This window comes from Pongo abelii, chromosome 15 (genome assembly GCF_028885655.2).
Source record: "Pongo abelii isolate AG06213 chromosome 15, NHGRI_mPonAbe1-v2.0_pri, whole genome shotgun sequence".
Taxonomy (NCBI): Eukaryota; Metazoa; Chordata; class Mammalia; order Primates; family Hominidae; genus Pongo; species Pongo abelii.
Window position 1 is genome coordinate 100,139,454 of NC_072000.2, and position 22,005 is coordinate 100,161,458.

The following is a 22,005-nucleotide window of genomic DNA, read 5'->3' on the forward strand; positions in this document are numbered from 1 at the left end:
GTCAGGGTGGAGCAGGGAATCGGAATGAGTCAGGGTGGAGCAGGTAATCGAAAAAGGTTGCTTTATGACGAAGTTAAATTTAAAAGTAGAAGGCAAAGAATTGAACATACTGACGTATTGATTCTTTGAAAAGAAATTTAGAACTCATATTAAACAATCCCAACACTTTGGGAGGCCAAGGCGGGTGGATCACCTGAGGTCAGGAGTTCGAGACCAGTCTGACCATCATTTTGAAACCCTGTCTGTACTAAAAATACAAAAATTAGCTGGGCGTGGTGGCACATGCCTGTAATCCCAGCTACTTGGGTGAATGAGGCAGGAGAATTACTTGAACCCGTGAGGCAGAGGTTACAGTGAGCTGAGATCACACCACTGCACTCCAGCCTGGGGGACAAAGTGAGACTCTTGTCTAAAAAAAAAAAAAAAAAAAAAAAAAAAAAACAGTTTGGTAGGCTCAAGGATAGAAAAACTCCACAATGGAACAGCATAGAGAGCCCAAAACAGACCTAGAAAAGAGACATCACAAGCAGTGGGGGAAAGGATGGCCTTCCCAGCCATATATGTGTGGACCAAAATGAATCTCAATTCTTACCCCACACAATGTACAACGGATTGCAGATTTAAACAAAAAAGATTTTTACTTTTTAAAGGAAAACGTGACCGAATGTATTCATAATCCTGAAGTAGGCAGATTTCTTAAGGAGGACATAAAATCACTAACCGTAAAAGAAAATCTTATAAATCTGGACTAAATTTGGATAAAATGAAAGATGCTCGTCATGACACACCATTAATAGAATGAAAAAGCAACCTACTTCTTCTGCAAAGTAGTAGGAGATATTTGCACTACATGTGTCAGAAAAAAGACTCGTATTCAGAATATATAAAGAACTCTTACAAATCAACATGAAAAAGACAAGCAACCCAATATATAGGTGGGCAAAACACTCAGACAAGAGCTTCACCAAAAGGGTTATCCAGATATCCAATAAACATAAATGAGCTCTACCTCACTGGACATCAGGAAAATGCAGTTTAAAACCAATATTAGACATCAATATTACATACTTACCAGAATTACTAAAACGAAAAAGAGAAAATACTAAGTGTTGGTAAGAATGTGAACAACTGGATTTCATATTTTGTTAAGTATACACTTATTCAACCACTTTGGAAAACTGGCAGTTTCTACTAAAGCTGTGGTTTTGCTTTCCACATTTTCAGTTATCCGTGGTCAACTGCAGCGCAAAAATATTAAATGGAAAATTCCAGAAATAAATAACTACTAAATTTTAAACTGCATGCTATTCTAAGTATTGTGAAGACATTTCTCACTGTCCTGCTCTGTTTTGCCTGGGATGCGAATCATCCCTTTTCCCAGCATATCCATGCTGTTTACACTCCTTTCCAGTTGCCACTTAGTGGCCATCTTGGTTTTCAGATTGACTGTCAAGGTATCGCAGTGCTCATATTCAAGTTACCCTTATTTTATTTCATAATGGCCCCAAAGTGCAAGAGTACCGATGCTGGCCATTCGGATATGCCAAAAGGAAGCTTTAAAGTGCTTTCTTTAATAGAAAAGGTGAAAGTTCTTGACTTAAAGAAAAAGAAAAAAAGTATGTTGAGGTTGCTAAGATCTACAGTAAGAACAAATCTTCTATCCATGAAATTGTGAAAGAAGAAAAAGAAATTCATGCTACTTTTTTTGTCGCACCTCAAACTGCAAAAGTTACAGCCACAGTCATGATAAGTGCTTAATGAAGGCAGAAAAGGCATGACATTTGTAGGTGGAATACACGAACAGAATCATGTTCAGATTGGCAGCAATTGGGTTCAGTATTATTCCAGGTTTCAGGGACCCACTCTTCTTACCTAACAGGAATGTGTGCACATGTCCACCAGAAGACATGTATTGGGAGGTGCATTGTAGTGCTGTTCAAAACAGCCTCAATCTGGTGACTACCTGAAAGCCCTTCTCAGCAATGAGAATGAACAAACTACAGCTATGCACAAAAAGATGGATGAAACTCACAAACATAAGGTTGAGGGGAAGAAATCAGCCATGAATGAACTTCACAGACATTCTGTGGGCAAAAGCAGACAGACTCAAACGAGTACACATTGTATGACTCTATTCATGATTCCATTTACAGAACACAGAAAAACAAGCCAAGCTGATCTGTAGTGCTGGAAGTTAGAAGAGGGATTACCCTCAATGGGGAAAGGCGGTAGCTGGAAGGGGGTATAAGCTGAAGGATAATGGAGGTGTTAGTTATGATCTCCTTTCTTGAGCTGGGTGCTGGTCACACAGGTGCATTTGTGAACATTCACCATGCTTATACTCAAAATACTTGCACTTTGCTGTATGTCTATTATACTTCAGTTAAAGGGTTTTTATTATCAACATTAAAATTAATATCTTTGGTGAAGCTTCTGAGTACTTTGCCCACTTATGTATTGGGTTGTTTGTCTTTTCATGTTGGTTTGTAGAAGTTCTTTATATATTCTGAATAATAGTCTTTGACACATGTACTGCAATATCTTCTACTACTTCGTGGGTTGCCTTTTCATCCTTTTAATGGTGTGTCATGATGAGCAATTAAATAATAAAGAGAAGTTGTCTGAAATGCTGACCATCAAGAACCAAAGGGGCCAGGTGTGTTGGCTCATGCCTGTGATCCTAGCGCTTTAGGAGGCTGAGGAGGGAGGATTTCTTGAGGCTAGAAGTTTGAGAACAGTCTGGGTGAGACCCCATCTCTACAAAATTAAAAAAAAAACAAAAAACAGAAAAAAAGGCTGGGCACGATGGCTCATGCCTGTAATCCCGGTGCTTTGGGAGGCCAAGGTGGGTGGATCACTTGAGGTCAGGAGTTCAAGACCAGCCTAACCAACATGGTGAAACCCCATCTCTACTAAAAATATAAAATTAGTCGGGTGTGGTGGCACATGCCTGTAATCTCAGCTGCCTGGAAGGCTGAGGCAGGAGAATCATTTGAACCTGGAAGGTGGAGGCTGCGGTGAGCAGAGATTGTGCCATTGCACTCCAGCCTGGGCGACAAGTGAGACTCTGTCTAAAAAAAAAAAAAAGGAACTTAGCCAGGCATAGTGGTGTATGCCTGTGGTCCTAGCCGCTGGAAAGGCTGAGGCAGGAAGACCACTTAAGCCCAGGATTTCGAGGCTACAGTGAACTATGATTCCACCACTGCACTCCAGCCTGGGCTACCTGAGTGAATGAGACTCTGACTCAAAAAAAAAAAAAAAAAAAAAAAGGAAAGAAAAAAGCCACACACGCACACACAAAACAAAGGATGAACACAGGCTTAGATGCTATGAAAGTTTGGAGTAGAAATTGTTGGTGTGGCCTGGAGAGGTCCCAGGGCTCTTCTTGGATAGGAGCATTTAAACAGCCTTGAGGCCTTTTGATGAACAGGAAGAGGCCCTTTGGCTCTCTGTAAAAAAATAACCTTTGAAAAATAGGTTGATGATTATAACCAGTTCTTTCCATGCAGGGAAATTTCTGACCAGCCTCATGTAATTCTGAAGAAAAGGATTAAAAAGAAATTTCAGTGTGATGTAGTAGGTGCAGAGAGAGGCATACTTTCTTCTATGAGCCTAACAAAGTTACTCACTTCTCTGAGCTGCAGTTTCTGCATCTGTAAAATGAAAAACAATGCCCCTTCAGAGGGTTATGAGTGTTAAATATGATGGTTGGCATGAAACTGTTAGTGTGGAAAAAAAAGAACCCTAGACAGCCTTTATTAGTCCCTAAATAAACAGTGTATTATATATCGGGTTTAAACATAGCAAGCCTTTTCTAGATCTCCCACCTCCAAGAACCTGTGGGTGACATTGATAAATATATAAACAGCTAACTTCAGGCTTCTGCTCTCCAGATTGGAACAGTTGTTCATCAGCACAAAGGCTGAGGGTATTGGTGCTGGGATTATTCACAGGGAGAACTGGAGTGGGTCTATGGTCATTATGCAGTTTATTACTTAACTCCCTTTGGCTGCTCCATGCCGTGCCTAGAGATGAAGCAGCACTTTTATTTGAGGACAAGAAGCTGGCTCACAGTGGGTTTGTGAGTCCCCCATGCCAAATGTGCTTGCTTTGTCAGACTCTGCAAGGTTGCTCCCTCCTGCTGAAATCCTGGAGGTGCAATGTCATGAGTTACAGGAATCCCAGGATACAGGAGATGGAGAGTGAACTCAAAACCTTTACTGCCAAATTTGCTGCTCCTTGGGATTGTACCACCTCTTTCCTGGTCTCCTGGTAGCAGTCTCATATTAGACTTAATTATGCTAACTTATTTAGGCTAAATTATCTCCCTGTACCTAGACTCTTCTTATCATGCCCGCTACCAAGTAAGATCTTCTACAACAGGAATCTGAACAGGTCACTGCCCTGGGGATAAAGTGCCAGCTCCAGGGCAGACTGTACAAGTTTCTCTGAGATCTGGCCTTGTAGAGTGCTGGAGGCAGAGAGACTATCAGGATGGTTGCTGTGTGCTGAGAGAGGGACGATGGTGGTTCAAACAAAGGCAGTGGCAGCTGGGAGGTAAGAAATGAGCTGCTGAAAAGCTATTAAGGAAGTAGAATCAATAGGAAGAAAAATAATCTACAGGAAGTAAAGTCAAATCAACAGGAAGTAAGGTTGACTCAATGGGAAGTTGAGTAAAATCAATGGGAAGAAAATCAGCTGATTGTTGTGTGTGTGAGTGTGTGGTTGAGGGCTAGGCAGGGGGATGAAGAAGGGAAAGGAAGAGTAGATTTTCTTCCCAGATGCTTTTCTGGAAACTGTGTTGTTGGGGATGCTATTTACTGTAATGGGAGCATAGTGAGAGGAGCAGGTTTTCTTAACCTGCCCCCACCATCCCCTACCCCTGGACCCCAGCCACAGAACCTGAGAGAAAAGTTCACAGTGGGGTTGTTTAGTTGAGAACGTAATGCCAGAAATCAGCAATGACGGCCTCGGGAGGTGAAATGGGAAGGAGAGACCCAAGGCAAGGAAACATTATTCAACTGGCCACCACCATGAGTGACTGGTTGCTCAATCCCATGGAACTTCTGAGTCACTTTATGAAACGCGTCTCAGGACTGTCCTCAGATGATGAAAGTGGAAGGAAGGCATTAGCTCCTATCCCTGTTGGCCCAAAGCTGCCCATAGAGTTAACATTCCTACACTTTTGATTGCATGGATCTGAGGGCCCAGGAGTGTGACACCCTGAGAGAAGCCCAGGGATAGGGCACAAGAGACATACAGCCCTAACCTGAGAAAAGGCACTGCCAAATGGCACCTGCACAAAGCCAGTTGAAGCTCGGTGGAACAGGCCATCACAGCAGTGGATGGAAAGAGATGGAGTAGAGGGCAAGAGCAGTGGACTCCATCTCAGGGAGCTGTGTGAGAGTGATCCAACATCCAGTTCAGAGATAAATGTACTAAAATATAAAATGATCCCTGAACTTGAGAAGCCCACAATCTTGGAAGGAGGACATTTAAACACAAGTTACACAGCAAGGTGGGGAGAGTGTCACTGCTGCTAATTGCCGTGAATATAAATATCTATTTACTTTTACGGGACACTGCTTTAAGTATATGCTTTACTGTAAATTCACTCATTTAATTCTCACAGCCATCCTATCAGGAGTTAATATTATCCCCAGTTCACAGATGAGGACATGGTGATACATTGTCCAAAGTCATAAGCTAGTAGGTGGTACAGCCAAGATGCAAACTGTTTAAACCCTTTAGAATGATCAAAGGAAGTAGATACTGGATCTGATGAGTTGGAGGGGGCAGATCAGCCATGAGTTGGTTATAAGGACACTCCTTTGTATATAGTTAGTGCCATTTTTGCAAAGGCATTTACAAATACGGTTTAACTGATACTAATAATACAAGGCAGGAGTCATCGTTGTCATCTTTATTTGATGGAAGAGGAAACAAAAGCACAGAAAGGTGAAGCATCTTTACCCAGATCATCCAAAGGATCAGCAGTGGGGCTCCTGCAGGCCACTGGGCAGCTGATGGCTAGCAAATGTCCCTTCTGCACTCTGCTTTGGAAGAAGGATGACCAGAAAGGCCTGGGCCCATTAGCATTCCAGCACTGTCCTCAAGTGAGTCAGGTACCACTATGCAGACTCAATTTTACCTTCGGTAATTTCCTCCCTCTGTAAAGATTTATTTTAGGCTATAGCGGGGCAGAAGGATTCCTCACAGCTAAAAGCATTTGCCACTCATACCAATGTCCACTGTGATTTTCACCCTGATTCTGGACATGGAGGGAAAGGTTTGTTTCCTTTAGACCACATCTCCTGGGCCGGCCATGGGAGATGGTGACAGAAGCTTGTAACAGAAGCTACATTCTAGAGAGCTGAGGATATTCGAAGATATGTGAGTCAAAAGTGGGAGTAGAGAGCCTGGCCCAGGGCAGGTGGGCCAGGCCTGAAGTGAGACCATGAAATAGACAAGCCCACAGAATCACCCCAAGAACCAGGGGGACAAGGGTGTGGTGGGAGGACACTGTCCATACCTCTGAGGATGGAGATTGAGGTCTGTCTTTTCAGCCTGCTCACAGCACAGCCCCTGAGGACTCATTTCCTGGCTCTGAGACCCACTTTTCCTGTTTGGCTTATTGGTTAAAGGTGTGGACTGTGGAGCCAGCTTCATGTGGGACTGACTCCTCCACTAGCTGAGGGGCCTTGGACAAAGCACCTAACGTTTCACTGCTCGGTTTCCCCTCTGTAGATAGGAGATGTTGATAAGGGCAGTCAGGAGGATTGGATGTGTTACCTTAGGCTGAGTGCTGAGGAAGGAGCCTAGTGTACAGGGCATTGAGAAGTCACGTCTGAAATACAAGACATCACTCAGCCTTGCCGCGAGGCTGTTGTGAGATCAAATGAACACTGTAAATTGCAAGGCAGGCAAGGCAGGCAAAGCTACCATGTGGGAGACACTCATGCTCCTCTACACAGAGCCCTCCCCTTTTAAAACCTGCCCTCCAAAGAGGCTCTGGAATCAGCCTTGTGAGCCACACTCCCTGTCATCCAGCTCTCAGCATACTTCCTCCAGCCTCCACACCTGCCACCTGCCACGTTTCTCCTTGGGATCCCCTCTGCCCAGGCCAGCTGTGCACGGAACCCACAACCATGAGCTGCCTGCCAGCCCTGGCTCTTGACCACCAGGCTCAGCACCCTCCTTTGACCAAAACACACAGGGTGAGCCTGCCTGGGGCCCCACTCACTCAGGACCCTAACATTAGAGTCCTCTGATGCTTGTCTTAGTCCAGAGACCGAACCATTCATCTTTGTATTCTCTGAAGTGCTGAGATCAGTGCCAGACCCAGAAGAGATGGTTCAGAAACAGTAATCACGATTGTGTGTGTGTTGGAGAGGGTGGTATGCTCAAGGAGCTAGGCTGCATGTAATCCTCTCAGCAGCCCTATGAGGTGCGGACAATTAATGTCTCCATTTTATAGAGGAGGGTACTGAGTCATGCACAGGTAAGTGACTTGCCCACAGTCTTACAGGTAAGCAAGAGAACAGATATTCTAGCCTAGGCAGTCTAGCCCTCAGAGTTGTGCTTTAACCTTCAGCATGTGTGACCACTCTGGATGAATGGGCATTGGGCTGGATGTTGGATTGGGATTGGATTGATGGGACATATTGCCCATGGCAGCTCATCGAGCAAGATTTTTGTTGTCCTAACTCCCACCCCCACCTCCACCCCACCCTCTGAGTTATTCTGCAGGCAATTTGACCCCAAGGGGACCCTAAAATGTACTGTAACCCCAACTTGACCCCAAAGGATATTGTTGATTTTACTACTCTCTGCAGATGGAGCTGACATATCTGACTACTCTTCCAAGGACTTGGAGGTTATTTTTCCTGGAAGAGTGGATGCATTTGCTGTGAGTCTTACTCAGCTCCTTGGTCCAGTTGCCTTCCAATGTGACATAAGGGGTCCAGACTGTGTCTACTGCCCTCAGATACCCATATCTACCTCTGGAGAAGCCAGAAGAAATTACTCTGCACCAGATCCTGGGGACAGAGGATGGAAAGGATGCTTAAGAAGAATCAAAATGTACCCACCCAAACCCTCCGGAGGTGCTTATGAGAGAAGCCATTGGAATCACACCTATTGCTTCCTGGCTTGTAATCTTGGGCAATTTGGCTGGCCCCTCCCAGGGTCTTAGCTTCCCCATCTATGACTTGAGATGATTCCTAAGGTTCTTGTTTTTAGTAGCCTCTGAGCCCCATCGTTTTGTCTTCTGACCTTGCATTGGCTCTTAGATCCCCAGGGCCCTTTCCCTTTTCTCTCTGCAAAGGTAGGTAGCACAGCTGGCTGGCTCTTCAATGCAATGTGCACTGCTACAGTGAGGACCCTGGACAATACCTTTCGTTGCACTAAATAGCATCACAGTTTTTTTTTGTTTGATTTTTTTTTATTCTTAAGAGGAGCATAAAAAAGTATAAGTAACTTGGTAGGATGTTGACTTTGCCTTCCTAATTAAATCTAGGGGAGAATCCTTGTGGAAAAGATGCCAACAAAATGTATCTCTGAAATTAATTATGACAGCTGAACCAGCATTGGATGAGCATTATCTTTCCTCTTGTCTTCCTCTGACTTAGGTGATTTTAAAAATGCAGTTATTCGTTCTCTCAGCAAACACTTACCATGCTTTTGGGCACTGTGGTTAAGCACTGGGGATTTGGAGATAATCGGGATGCCTGGCGTTGGGTGCCGGAACCTAGAAGAAGCATTCTTCATGCATCATCTTATTTAATCCTAACTCTACGAAGCAGGTGCTCTCATTACCCCCATTTTACAGATGAAGAAGCAGGATGAGCATGATTAAGTAACTTATCTAACATCACAAATTGTAAAAGGCAGACCCTAGGTGCAACCCAGTTATTCTTCAGCAAGATGGTAGGGGAACTCCTTACCCTTTCTTTGAAATGGAGCAATTGCCATTTTCTCATTCTTATGCAGTGTGTCAAAACCACTCTAGAAACTCTTTTATTTTTATATCAGGAGTGCAACAGTACTCTTTCTGGGCAGTTATAGCCTCAAGACAAATCTCCTAGCACCCCTCTTGGTCTAACTGCCATCTCTAAGTCCCTTCTGTCAAGTAAGTCTGTGGCAATGCCTGTAGAGAGACAGAGAGATAAATACATTAGTGCATCAAAACCTCCCATGTGTTGAGATAAAGGTCTCTATAACGTATAAGGCAGACACAAAGGAGAGTCGGCTGCACTTAAGATGATGGCCTGGGCACAAAACTTACATTAGTTCATGAAGGTAACATTAGCTGCTGTAGCAGCTATAAAGTCCCAAGTTCCAGTAGGTTAACAAATGCAAATTGAGGTCTCAGTCCATTGTGGGTATGCTGGCTAATTTTATGTGTTGACTTGACTGGGCTAAGCCATGCCCAGATAGCTGGTTAAACATTATTTCTGGGAGTAGGTGTGTCTGGAAGGTTGTTTCTGGAGAGATTCTCATTTGAATCAATAAAGAAAATTGCCTTCACCAATGTGGGTGGGCACCATCCAATCTGTCCAGGGCGCAAACAGAACGAAAAGGTAGAAGAAGAGTGAATTTGCTATCTCTATTTGAGCAGGGACATCCATCTTCTCCTGCCCTCAGACATCAGCACTGTGAGTTCTTAGGTCTTTGGATAAACCAGGACTTACACTATCAGCCTCCCCAGTTCTGGACCTTTGCATTGGATTGCAACTTATACTGTGGGTTCTCTTGCTTCTCAAGCCTTCTGACTGAGACTGAATTATATCACTGGCTTTCCTGGTTCTCCAGCTTGCAGACAGAAGATGGTGGGACTTCTGAGCCTCTATAACATCAAATTAATTGTGTGTGTGTGTGTCTGTGTGTATCATATTGATTTTGTTTCTCTGGAGAATTCTGATGAATATGGTGGGTACTCTTGTTTGGAGGTGGTCATTCCCAAGGCCATCCAGGTAGCCATGTCCCTCTCATCTTGTGGCTTTGCAATCCCATGGGGTCTCACAGTCCTTTGCTGGATCCTCTGTATCTGGGTAGGAGACAGGGAAAGGACAGGAGCCAACCATAGGGGGCTCCCATGGGCCAGGCTGTGAGTGAGTCCCATCACTTCTGACTCACAGTCCAATGTCCAGAATGCAGAGACCCTGGCTTCAGAGGAGGCTGGGAAATAGGGTATGGCTATGTGTGCAGGAGGAAAGGGAGCAGGTTTGGAGAACAACTGGTCACTTTCTGCCACAGGCCTCCATACTCAATCCATCCCATTTTCCTGAAATTGCTTCTCTGCAAATGTCTGTTCCCATTAGAGTGTGCCCTTAAAGGGCAGAGGCCACTTTTCACTGGAATCCCATGCTGGAACGCAAGGTCTTGGGCATAAAAGGAGCTTGACACGTTTCTATTGGTTGACAGATGAAGGCATCAATGAAGACTTGGGTTGGATCTCCATCCAGTTTTATATAATTTTGGATTAGCATTGTGATTTGCAAATGTGATGCTTACTTGTGTACATGAAGGGTTCTGATTTGGAAAAGAAGGACCTTCTTCCATTGGAAACCAACTTGTTCTTTCGATCAAGCAAGTCTCAGCACCGTCATTCATGGGATGGCAGACAGACTATGTAAACTAACCTGTGTGTTATTTTGGCAATAATAAAATAGGATGGCAAACATCATCATTCTATTCAAAAGAGAGAACCTTTTCTTTGGCAATGACTGTCGTTATTGGGTTCACTATGTAGTTGATCAGGAAGCCCCCTCAAGAGTCATTTGCCATTAAGGAAAGACAGGCAAAGACTAGTGGGGGTAACAACAGCTGCCAAATGTTTTTAAAAGCCCTGAAATATTATGTAGACCAGGGTTCCTCAGCCTCAGCCCTACTGACATTTTGGGCGGGATCTCTGTTGTGGGGGGTGTCCTGTACATTGTAAGGTGTTTAGCTGTGTCACTGGCCTCTACCCACTGGATGCCAGTAGCTGCTCCACAACCGTTATGACAATCTAAAATCTCTCTAGACATTGTCAAACACCTCCTGGAGGTCAAAATCACTCTGGGCCGAGAATTACTAATCTAGAGAGTTCCTGGTGAAGGATGCAGAGGCAAGGACCATATTTCCCAGCTCTCTCTCACACCCTCTGTAAGGAGCAGCATGGATCACCAAGCACTATTGTTTCTGACAAGGCGTTTGCACACACCTCAGTTATGTTTAAGGGAAATGTGGCCATGAACACTATCTCAGCTGTCACTTTCCAGCCCCAGCGCCGAGCAAAAGGTCAGGTTGGAGGGATGAGGTGAGCAGTTCAGGCTGCCTCAAAGGGGGCTGTTCCAGCAAGATTGTTCCATGCAACATGTCACATGTCACACTGGGTGGCATCCACAAAGGGACCCTTCTGATGGAATCTCAGAAGGGGGTCTCTCCCAGTGGGCCTAGGTCAGTAGAGAGGACTTGATCATAACATGAGATAGAAAAGCCAGCATTCCTCTCTGGTCACCAGGTGTTGCAGGGTCATCGCCTGGCTTCTCTGCCCCATGACCCTAATTCAGAGAGAAGAGAGCATTGCTCAGTGTAACTCTCTTACTTTAAAAAAGAGTTCTCTGCAACATGACTCTATATTTGGTGTCTCCTTTCTGTTTTCAGTTCAACAACAACCTTGGAAGGTAGACAGACTGGAAAGCATTGGCCCTATTTCATGGATGAGGAAACTGAGACTAAGGTTGAATGACTTTTCCCGAAAAGAACTCAAATCATTATATCATGGTCCAGATGAGTCCAAGCAACCCAAGTGTTTCCAGTTTGCAGGCTGCTGTTTGAAATGCAAACTTAGGTGGAAATTTGGGGTTGTTAGATTCCCAGCCATTTGCCATGATGAGCCTGGTGAGGACACAGGGTTTTGCAGAACATGTATGCCTCTCATCCTCCCTTAGTCAGGATACCAGAGGGATGGGTAAGAACCAAGCGGCCGGGGGAGGGGTTGGGGGGGTGGGGACGGGGTGCTTGTTCTTATGCGTGTGGTGAGGACAACATGTGCAATTGTTCTTGTCCAGGACATGTTAGCCATGATAGCCCCTCTCCTGCTTTGTTTTCCTGCTATTCAACACAGCTGGTTCTGTTCTCCATAAAACAGGGATGAATCCCTCACAGGGGAATAGGTCTTGTTTTTGTTTTTGAGAAATGTAATTAAAATCTGGAAAGAGTTCACTAGTTCTGGAGAAAAGATAGGGCCTCGCTCTGTGGCTCATCCCCATGCCTATTACCTTGGATGCTTTTGAGTATGCTGTTCTTCAGAGTAATTAGTATTTATTAGATTAGCAATTTTTAATGAGACAAGGAATTAGAACTCAGTGAGCTGGCAACATAACAAAGTAAATAGAGGGCATGGAGGTGGGGGATCTAGCTCAAAGGGAAGTGGAAGGGTCACCCACATCTTTCCAATGGTCCTGGAGGTACAGGGGCAGCAGGACAATGGGACATGTGGCTTATTGGGAAAGTGAGGGACAGAAGGGAGCTCCTGTCAGCCTGGAATTGAACTGCAGGCATTGCATTCATTTTCATGTTTAACCCTCTCAACACCCAATGATAAGGAGCTGCTCTCCAGGAATGCCTGAAAATCCCCTGCGTCTCCATTAAACCAACGTATTTATGGGCTTTTTTGGTGTATGAGGTCCTTTTATTTGATTATCACAAATTCTGAGACTTCTCTATTGTTATCCCTATTTGACAAGTGGGAAATTGAGGCCCAGACAAGTTAAGGGTCATAAACTTAAACAAAGCAGTGTTTACTGGCAGAGTTGTATGGAAACCCAGGCCTGCCCCTTCCATGGCACCATGTGTATCTCAACCTTGATCATAATGAGGTGTGACAACCAGAAACGGGGTCTGGGCCAAAAGATAGACGATGCATTTTGCATGGGAGACAGGTTGCTGATGCAATCAATGAAGAAACAATTTCCTGACATTTTGCATTTGGTTGTGGCCAGTGTAAGGTGAGGGAGACAGAGACTAATTAGATTTCTCGGAAACAGAAAAGTGGGTAGCAGCAAGATAGGAAGGAAGCTGAGAACTGGAAGGAGGACATATCCTCAGGGAGCAGACAACTGCGTGAAATGGGGGGCAACCAGGATGCCCTTTAAGAAGGAGAAATAGAAGCTGAATGTCGGTCTAGGTGCCCGCCTAACTAGAATAACCAGAGAGACTTCAGAGAAAACGAGAACTGGGGAGTGACAGTGACTTCTGGCACTCAGACAGTGGTAAAGCTCATTGAGATGAATGTTTGAAATCCAGTTCTCTGCAAAGCCAGGAAGGAGACCATGTAGATCCCTATTTACTTTCTGTTTCTAGGCTCCATTGTGTCTCTCGTCTCAGAGCCATAAGAAGAATTTTTGAAGGCATCAACTGCCTTAATTAGATTGGCAGGGTCATAGCCTCTCTTTAACCCTTTTGATGCACTCAAATGGCCTGCTTCTTTTATGTAATTGAGCGTGTGCAATGTTTCTTATAGAGGATAAATCATTTTCTTGCTTGATCACATTTTCTACTGTGGCCCTTAAACTGAGAAATTCTATCTTTTTGGAAATGATGGAAAGAGGTTGTGTCTGTTAGTTCACTCATATCAATTCATGACTCCTGTAGATAGGAAGAGGGACTTCACTGGTCTGGAGGAATGGGCAAAGGGACTGAGCATAAGTGTCTTCTGGGCTCTCCCTATTGGCATATCCAGTCTAAGATAATGTGCTTTTCCTTTTGCTCCTGCCCTCCATGGGATAAGCAAACCTAGGTGAAGCCCAAATCAGTCTTGGCAACTCAAGACTTAGCCCCTCTGTGATTAATCAGATAGGATTAGCCCCTTTCTTAGCCCCTCTGTGATTAATCAGGTAGGAGTCAGTTTCAGTTCTCCTTCAGCTGCTTGGAGAGGTGTCTGCTCTGCATACCCGGCTTTCCCATTGTGTATTCCATGATACACATTCCATGATCTTTATGCTTCCCAGAGGAGATGATAGCTATGCTGAGATGTGAAAAATTACTGGGAATCAGCAAAGAGAAGATGCATTGGAAGAGCCATCCAAACAAAGGTCATGGCGTGAGCAGTAAGGAGGTGAGAGATGGGATGACGAAGATAGGGACGGGCATGTGTCTGCTGTTTCCACAGCACAAGAGGTGAGGTGGGGAGTGGTAGGAGTCAGACTGGAGTGGTCAGTTTGGTCAATATCATGGCATCCTTAGATGCTGAGCTCTGGAGCTCTGACTTTATGATGTAGACTAATGAGTCCTAAAATACTTTTCTTAGAAAGCCAGTCCTGTGAAATACTCCTTAGGAAAAGTCCTGAGGCCAAGTATGTTTGGGTTATATCTTAGAGATTCCCAATAAACAGTAGGCCATTGGGCACTGAGAAGTCCTCCAATGAAGAAAACTATTCAGTTTATTAACTTGGTAACCATTTTTAACATTCTGAAAAGCCAGTTTTTAAAAACCTCTTTGGTAAACATTGCTTATGGGCAATCCAGGGTCTTTGAAAGGTCTTAAAGAAGACAGTGATTCTATAGGATTTATCTTTAACAGTTTGGAGAATGGATTTGAAGGAAACAAGGCTGTATATAGGAGACTAGTGAGGCAAGGGTTACAGGAATTCAGGGGAGAGATGCTAAGGATACACACAACACTAGGAGATATTAGGAAGTAAGCAGTTTCAGAGACATTTAGGACATAAAACAATCAGAACCTGGAAATCTATTGGATGTGATGAGTGAGGGAAGGAAGAGTCAAGGATGACTTCCAGGTTAAATCAGGTGGATGGTCATGTCATCAACTAAGAGAAATAGCACTTTGATATGTTAACTTTGAGGAGCCAATGGTGTGTCAAGGAATAGATCAGGTATGCAGATAGATTTGAGTCTGGCTCATGGAAGAAGTTCAGGTTGATGATACAGTCTTTGGAGTTGTCTGTATTTAGTTGGTGATTTGAATAAGAGCCCCCAGACAAGGGTATGTGTAAAGTTAAAAGAGTCATGGTCTGCTACTATAATGTTAAGGAATAACTTCAAGGGGCAGAAAGAGGAGGAGGTACCCATGAAGAATTTTGAGAAAGAATGAAAGTGGTATGAGATAAACCAGAAGCTGTTGCTCCATAGAAGTCATGGGGGTGGGAGACTTAAGAAAAATACAGTGACTCACAGAGTCAAATATAAGAGACAGGCATAGTGCGATGAGGCATGGAGGAAGGATGTGGCCATTGGATGCTGGAAGCTCCCTGATACCTTCCTGAGAGTGGTTCCAGGAGGGCAGTGGGAAGGAAGGCTGATTTTAATGGGTTTGGAAGTGAATGGAAGTCAGTGAATGTCATGGAAGGCAAGTCCTTTGAAAGTTGGGAAGAGAAAAATATGAGAGATGGGATGACAGCTGAAGTATGGACATCTAAGTACGGGGCCAATGGAGAAGGGGAGGCAGAGGTGCAGGAAAAGAGGGGACAATTTATGGAACAACAAGAGCAACGATGGAATTAGAGAGTTGAAAAATGACAAGTGGAAGGTTTTGACAATGGAGTAGGGAGCCCAACTGAGGAAAGACCATTAATTTTAGTATATTTGATCAATGTAGTTGCGTGATTTTCCTCCTGCTTGGCAATCTAGCATAGAAATAGAGAAGGTGGGGCCCTGCATTGATGGAGTGATGGAGTTTCATCAGCTGGTTGCAGGGCATAAGGGAGGCGCAAGAGAATTAAGGATGTTGGTGAAAGAATGGCTTAGAAAGTCCCTGTGGAGTAAAAGCACCAGAGGGATGAAAAATGGGCACAAATGATTCTAAAGACCGGGAGAAAAAGGACAGGCTGAAGGGGGAAGAGTGCCAATAAAGCCAATCTGAAATAAAGTCTTGAGAAGATGGGATAGTTAAGATCAGAGTAGAGAATACTAGACATTATGACTTCAGAGGGAGGAAGATCCCAGGGATGAGGAAATAAAGGAAGTGGCTCAGAGAATAGATACTGAAAGGTCAATGAATTGGAGGCATAGGTGTTGCAGGGCCTGCTGCAGTGATGATGAGGCTAGAATAGATGACTTCTAAGGCCTCTGCTGGGTCTGCGATAGAATGTGCTGGAAGGTGTCAACCATCATCTCCAGCACTTGAGGTATACCTCCACCTACTCACTGAACATCTCACCCAGATGTCACACAATCACCATGAACTCAACTGGACAAAAAATTGATTTCATTGTGTTGTCCCTGAAGCCTGCTTCCCTTCCTGGCCCCCCTCTCCCAATTAATGGCCCACCACCTATTCAATAACTCAAGTCAGAAATCTCCCCAACATAAGTCTCATCATTTCTATCTTTGATATATCTCATATTCCAGTGCTCTCCTCTTCATATCTCCCAAATACTATTACGTCATGAGACATACCTGCTTCCTCTTTGCCGTCTACCAAGACTGAAAGTTTCCTGAGGCCTCCCGAGAAGCCGCTACACTTCCTGTACAGCCTGCAGAACCATGAGCCAATTAAACCTCTTTTCTTTATAAATTACCCAGTCTTGGATATCTTTTATAGCAATACAAGAATAGACTAATACAACCTGTTTACTGGGCAAGGGAAAGAAGCAAGGGCATAGGACCAAAGAAGATTTCTCCTCTTTTACTTCCAGGATTTTCTTTAATGAACATTCTTATGTTTTAAGTTAGAAAGCATTTCTATAAGTGTATACATACAAGTACATACATATAAGGATTTATATATATAAAACACTTGTAAGTTTATAAATATAAGCACTTATATGTACGTATATATGTATACACATATTTATATATGTATGTGTTTATATATAACGTCTATATATAAGTATATGTGTGTGTGTAGACATATATGCACACACATATATATATATATATACACACACACATACTTATTTTATATTAGAAAAGCCTTTGTTCACTGACCACTCCAGAAATGTTTTGGGCTTGCTCTTGAGTTTTCATCTGAAGACTGCCAGCTAAGCCAGCTTTAAACAGTCCTGAAGTTATCCAGATCTTCTATGGAGATCCCGCTCTCCCCTCATTTTCACATTCAATTTCCTTTCATTTGTCTCTAGGGCAACTCCTGCAATGAGAAGTTTTACTTGTTGTTCTCCACCAGGATTGGAAAGGGCACACAGAGCATGTTTAATAATTTTTTTTTCCTGTTGGAGTGGGTGATGGACGAGATGCATTCATATGCTGTTTCTTCCCCAGATATGTTGCTGCCATTCTCCTTGAGGTGGGGAGAACCATCATGCTGAGGATCCTGAGATATACAGGAGCCACTCAAAAGCCCTAGAGAATGAGAGGTGCTGGGTGGGGATGGGGGCCAATGTGAGTCTGAGGTGGGGTGTAGCTGAAAGAATACTGGTGAGGAGACAGCCCCAGCTGTGTTTGGTCCCAGCCCTGCTGTGTCCTTACTTTGTGACCTTAGGCAAATGCCTTATCTTTCTGGCCCTAAGCTTGGTCATTGGGAACATGAGAGCACAAACATCTATTTCCTAAGCCTCTTGGAGGGCTAAGCAAAGGTCATTAAACATCCCAGCCAAAACCATCATTCTCAGCAAACTCTTGTAAGAACAAAAAACCAAACACTGCATGTTCTCATTCATAGGTGGGAATTGAACAATGAGAACACTTGAACACAGGAAGGGGAACATCACACACCAGGGCCTGTTGTGGGGTGGGGGGATGGGGGAGGGATAGCATTAGGAGATATACCTAATGTAAATGACCAGTTAATGGGTGCAGCACACCAACATGGCACATGTATACATATGTAACAAACGTGCACGTTGTGCACGTGTACCCTAGAACGTATAATAAAAAAAAGGAAAGAAAAAAACCCATAAAATAAAAAACATCACAATTATAAATAAGGACAAAAAAAAAAAAAAATAAAGAGACCCCAGCCACGGTTTCTATGCATGAAGTAAAGGCTCGATAGATGAAATCCTGGGCACCCATGGCTCCTCATCTGACTGGAGAATATGCCTTTTCAGAGAATGCTGACATTCACGTGACATTCAATTTCAGGGCAAGCACCTACTAGGCATGTCCGGATGATATGGACATGTCTGCCTCTGTCCTCAGGACATGACAATCTAGTGGAGCTTGGGGAAGGATGAAGAGATATTATCAGTCCTCAAGTTCAGAAGAGTTGGCTGGGCCGAGCAGGGTCCTAGGGAGTGCATCTCAAAGGCTGCAGAAGACTCCAGAAAGCAGCAGGAACAACCCATGCTCAAGATCTGACGCCAGAAGCATAGCCTTTGTTCCTGAATATTGACATCCTTCATTCACAGCTGAAGAAACAGAGGCTCGGGAAGGTTCAAGTGCCCTATCCAAAGACACAGGTTCTGCCTGACATACGGAACTCAGTAGCCACTTCTTGTATAAGTTAGTAAACAGGTGATGATGCTCTTACTGCCAACTGGTCCTCAGAAGGTTTCTGGTCCTCCCCACCCTTGCACAATCCATTCTTGCTACTTGATTGCATCATTGTCCTAAGGAGCTGCCCTCATTCCTGCATGCTCTGGTGCAAAGACCTTTAATGGACTCCCGCAGCACATGCAAGTCCTGGGGACAAAATCCAGGGCTCTGCAAAGCCTAACTTCAACTCACCTGCCCAACCTTACCTCTGATTACAAAGTTCTTCTTGGTGGTCTCCTCCCAAGCACTCTAGGCTCTGGATTGCTATAACCTTTCATCTCACAATCCTTGTCATTTCCTTCCTTCATGACTTTGTTTATCTTAGTCCTTTTCCTCACCCTTTCCTTTGTTTTGCAAGCTCCTCCTCAGCACCTCCTGCCTTTGAAGTTCTAGTTAAATGTGACCTCCTTGGAAAGAACCATGTCCTGTGCTCACAAGGCACTGCCTGTCCCTCTGGAGTTGCCCCTTCACATCTTGCCATGGAGTGGAGCCATTTGTGTTCATTACTCACCCATGAGTGAGCTCCTCAAGAATGGGAGAATGAGGCTGATTTGCCTCTGTGACCCCAACTCCCACCCAGGGTTTGGCATGGAGGAGTTGCCCCGTATGTGCTTACTGAATAAATAAATAAATGAGCATAGTTCCTGTTCATCTGCCAGGAGCTTGGGGTAAACAGGGCATGGTGGGATGGGGTGGGGTGGTTGACTGGAAGAATTGAGAACATATGAGTTGCTGAGAGGAGTGGGCTACAAAGGCTAGGAAGGAGGCTGGGCTCAGACAAGGAGCTAGGGTGAGAATCCGGACCAGCCTGGGGGTTGTGTGTCATAGTTGCCATGGTGGAGGTGGTGGGTAGACATCATAATGCCTGTTAGCATGTAATGGATGCCTATGATGTGCCCAAACTTGTATTGGATTCATCCCATGCCTTCCTTCATTTGCTCCTTACAATAACCCTACAAAGCAGGTTTCATTATCACCATCAGTTATTATTATTCTTATTTTTCAGACAAAGAATTCAAGACTAAGCTGGGCGTGGTGGCACACACCTGTAGTCTCAGCTACTTGGGAGGCTGGGCAGGAGAATCACATGAACCTGGGAGGCGGAGGTTGCAGTGAGCTGAGATCACGCCACTGCACTCCAGCCTGGCCACAGAGCGAGACTCTGTCTCAAAAAAAATAATAATAATAATTCAAGACTAAGAAGAGTGAAGTATGAAGTAATTCACCCACAGACACCCAGCTAGTGAGTGGCAGACCTGGAAGACAAACTAGTTCTGTTTGGCATCAGAATCTATGCTGTCAGCCACCTCACCACATTCATGTGACATCTAACAAAGTGGTGCCTTCACCTGCTACTAAGTCTTGCTAGGGCTAGTTCCAGAGCCAAGACTATGAAGTGGACAATGATCTATGAAGCGCTAAGTGAACAGATGTCATGTAAATAGCTTGGATCTCTACGTGCATGTGTGCATTGTATATGTTTATCAAAGACCTTGTTACAGTGTTTTTAGGCATGGCTCACTTTATAAAGGTCATCACAGTTGGCCAAGCTATCTCGTATTCATTACTCATTTGATACTCACACCTGCTCAATGATGCTGGTATCATTACTCTCCATAATGATTCTCCCATCATTTTACAGATGGGGTTCAGAAAGATCAGGCGGTAGATCCATAGTCACACTCTAGTTAATTGATAGGACTGAGAATCCAATGCATGCCCACTGCCTTCTCTTACAAGTCTTGGGGTATTTGAATGTAATTCAGTAATGACAACCCCTTCTCTGTCCAAAAGGGGTAAATGGAACATCAAGCTGTCACAAAGGCTAGGTTGGAGGGCATGGCTTATATCCTTGGGTAGGTAGGCTTACTAAACTTAAACCCTAAAGTTGGACTGACTTAACTACCCAGTCCCAGCAGCTGGAGTGGGACAGGATACTGGGTCTATATGGAGAGGGGTCTGCCCAGATTAGCTTTAGGATGCGGAGAAGCAGAGAACTCATGTTCCTACAAACAGGTTCACTCTCAAGTTAAAGACAAGGAACCAAACTCAGCCTGCCTGCTTCATTTTTTCATATTTGCCAATCAGATAAGTCACTTCCACCCCCAGAGAGATTTAATAAAGGAGCAGAGAAAGAGTTCTAATAAAATTCCCTCCATATGGAAGGAAAAAGAGACATCGGGAGTTACGTTAATCATGCTCATTTCTTAACAGTGCAAATATCAAGAGTTAGAAATTAGAGTTCCTGGCTGGGTGCGGTGGCTCACTCCTGTAATCCGAGCACTTTGGAAGGCCAAGGCAGGCGGATTGCTGGAGCTCAGGAGTTCGAGACCAGCCTGGGCAATGCGGTGAAACCTTGTCTCTACTAAAATACAAAAAAAATAGCCAGGCATGGCAGCGTGCACCTGTAATCCCAGCTACTCGGGAGGCTAAGGCAGGAGAATTGCTTGAACAAGGGAGCCAGAGGTTGCAGTGAGCCGAGATTGCGCCACTGCACTCCAGCCTGGGTGACAGAGCGAGACACTGTCTCCAAAAAAAAAAAAAAACAAAACAGAAATGAGTTCCCACATGACAGCAAGAATCACTGAAAATGCTGGACCCACTGTCAATGCTGTATTGTTGCAAAGAAAATGTTTATCTTGCCTAACTTTAAAGTCACACATGCCTGGGAACTTCCAACTAGAACACAGCTGGCAAAGCAGACACCCTCTCCCTGCAGCCTCGTTGAAAATGACCTCCTTTACATTTCCTCACTGAGAATCTGCCCAGTGAGGACTGTGGCAGAAGATAGTCAGGGAGAATTTTCTAGCTGATTAGGGTTAGAAAATGAAGACAAGGGCTCTCTTGTAATCAGCAGGAAGCTATGATAGAAAAGAATGCCTTTTAAATTTGAAGTGCAAAACTAGAAAATAGAACATTATTAGGGGAGTTTGATGTGAAGTTTCAGAACTCTTTTCAAGACTGTGTGTTTTGAAGATAAGATTTTAAATAATGTAGGAAGGTACAGTCTATACTGATGGGTTCAGGATATGCTAACCCAAAATATGGCACCTTGGTGTTTGAGAAAATGGCGGAAGCAGGAAGGTCATTCTCACCATCCACCTCCCTTTCCCCCTTCTGAAGCAGGTCTCCTTTGAAAGGCCCCTCCCTGTACCAGAAGAAAGGAACATTCTTATCTTTGAAGTCACAGGGTCACAGAGAAGAATCTGAACAGGACATACTAAGTTCTTCCAGTTTGTCACCATTTGCTCATATCATCTTTGTCCAATTATATTTCTCCAAAGCTATCCACTCTTCATCAAACTTAGCATAAAAATTGTAAAACCTTACACATTTCTTCAGGTTTTCCTTTTCCTTAGGAAGCCTCCCATGTCACATGAAACTTAAATAAAATAAATCTGTATGCTTTTCTCTTGTTAATCTGTCTTTGTGAGGCCTCAGCTCTGAATTTAGTGATAGATGAATTTAGTGATCGATTCTTTCTCCCCTACAGTGCCTAGAAATGCATTAGGTTAAATTTAATAATAATTGTTTGAAAATGCCAAAGTGTCCCTGGGTATTTAT

The 22,005-nt window shown here is 44.1% G+C and overlaps 1 long non-coding RNA gene across 1 annotated transcript in view; it reads left to right on the forward strand.

The window, feature by feature from the left end:
• LOC112128793 (uncharacterized) overlaps positions 1 to 21,038 on the forward strand; it is a 39,989-nt gene extending 18,951 nt beyond the window's left edge. Inside the window, exon 3 of the long non-coding RNA XR_002911276.3 lies at positions 19,448 to 21,038. This is a non-coding gene — a long non-coding RNA (uncharacterized LOC112128793). The remainder of the gene's footprint in view (positions 1 to 19,447) is intronic.
• Positions 21,039 to 22,005: the final 967 nt, after the last annotated feature.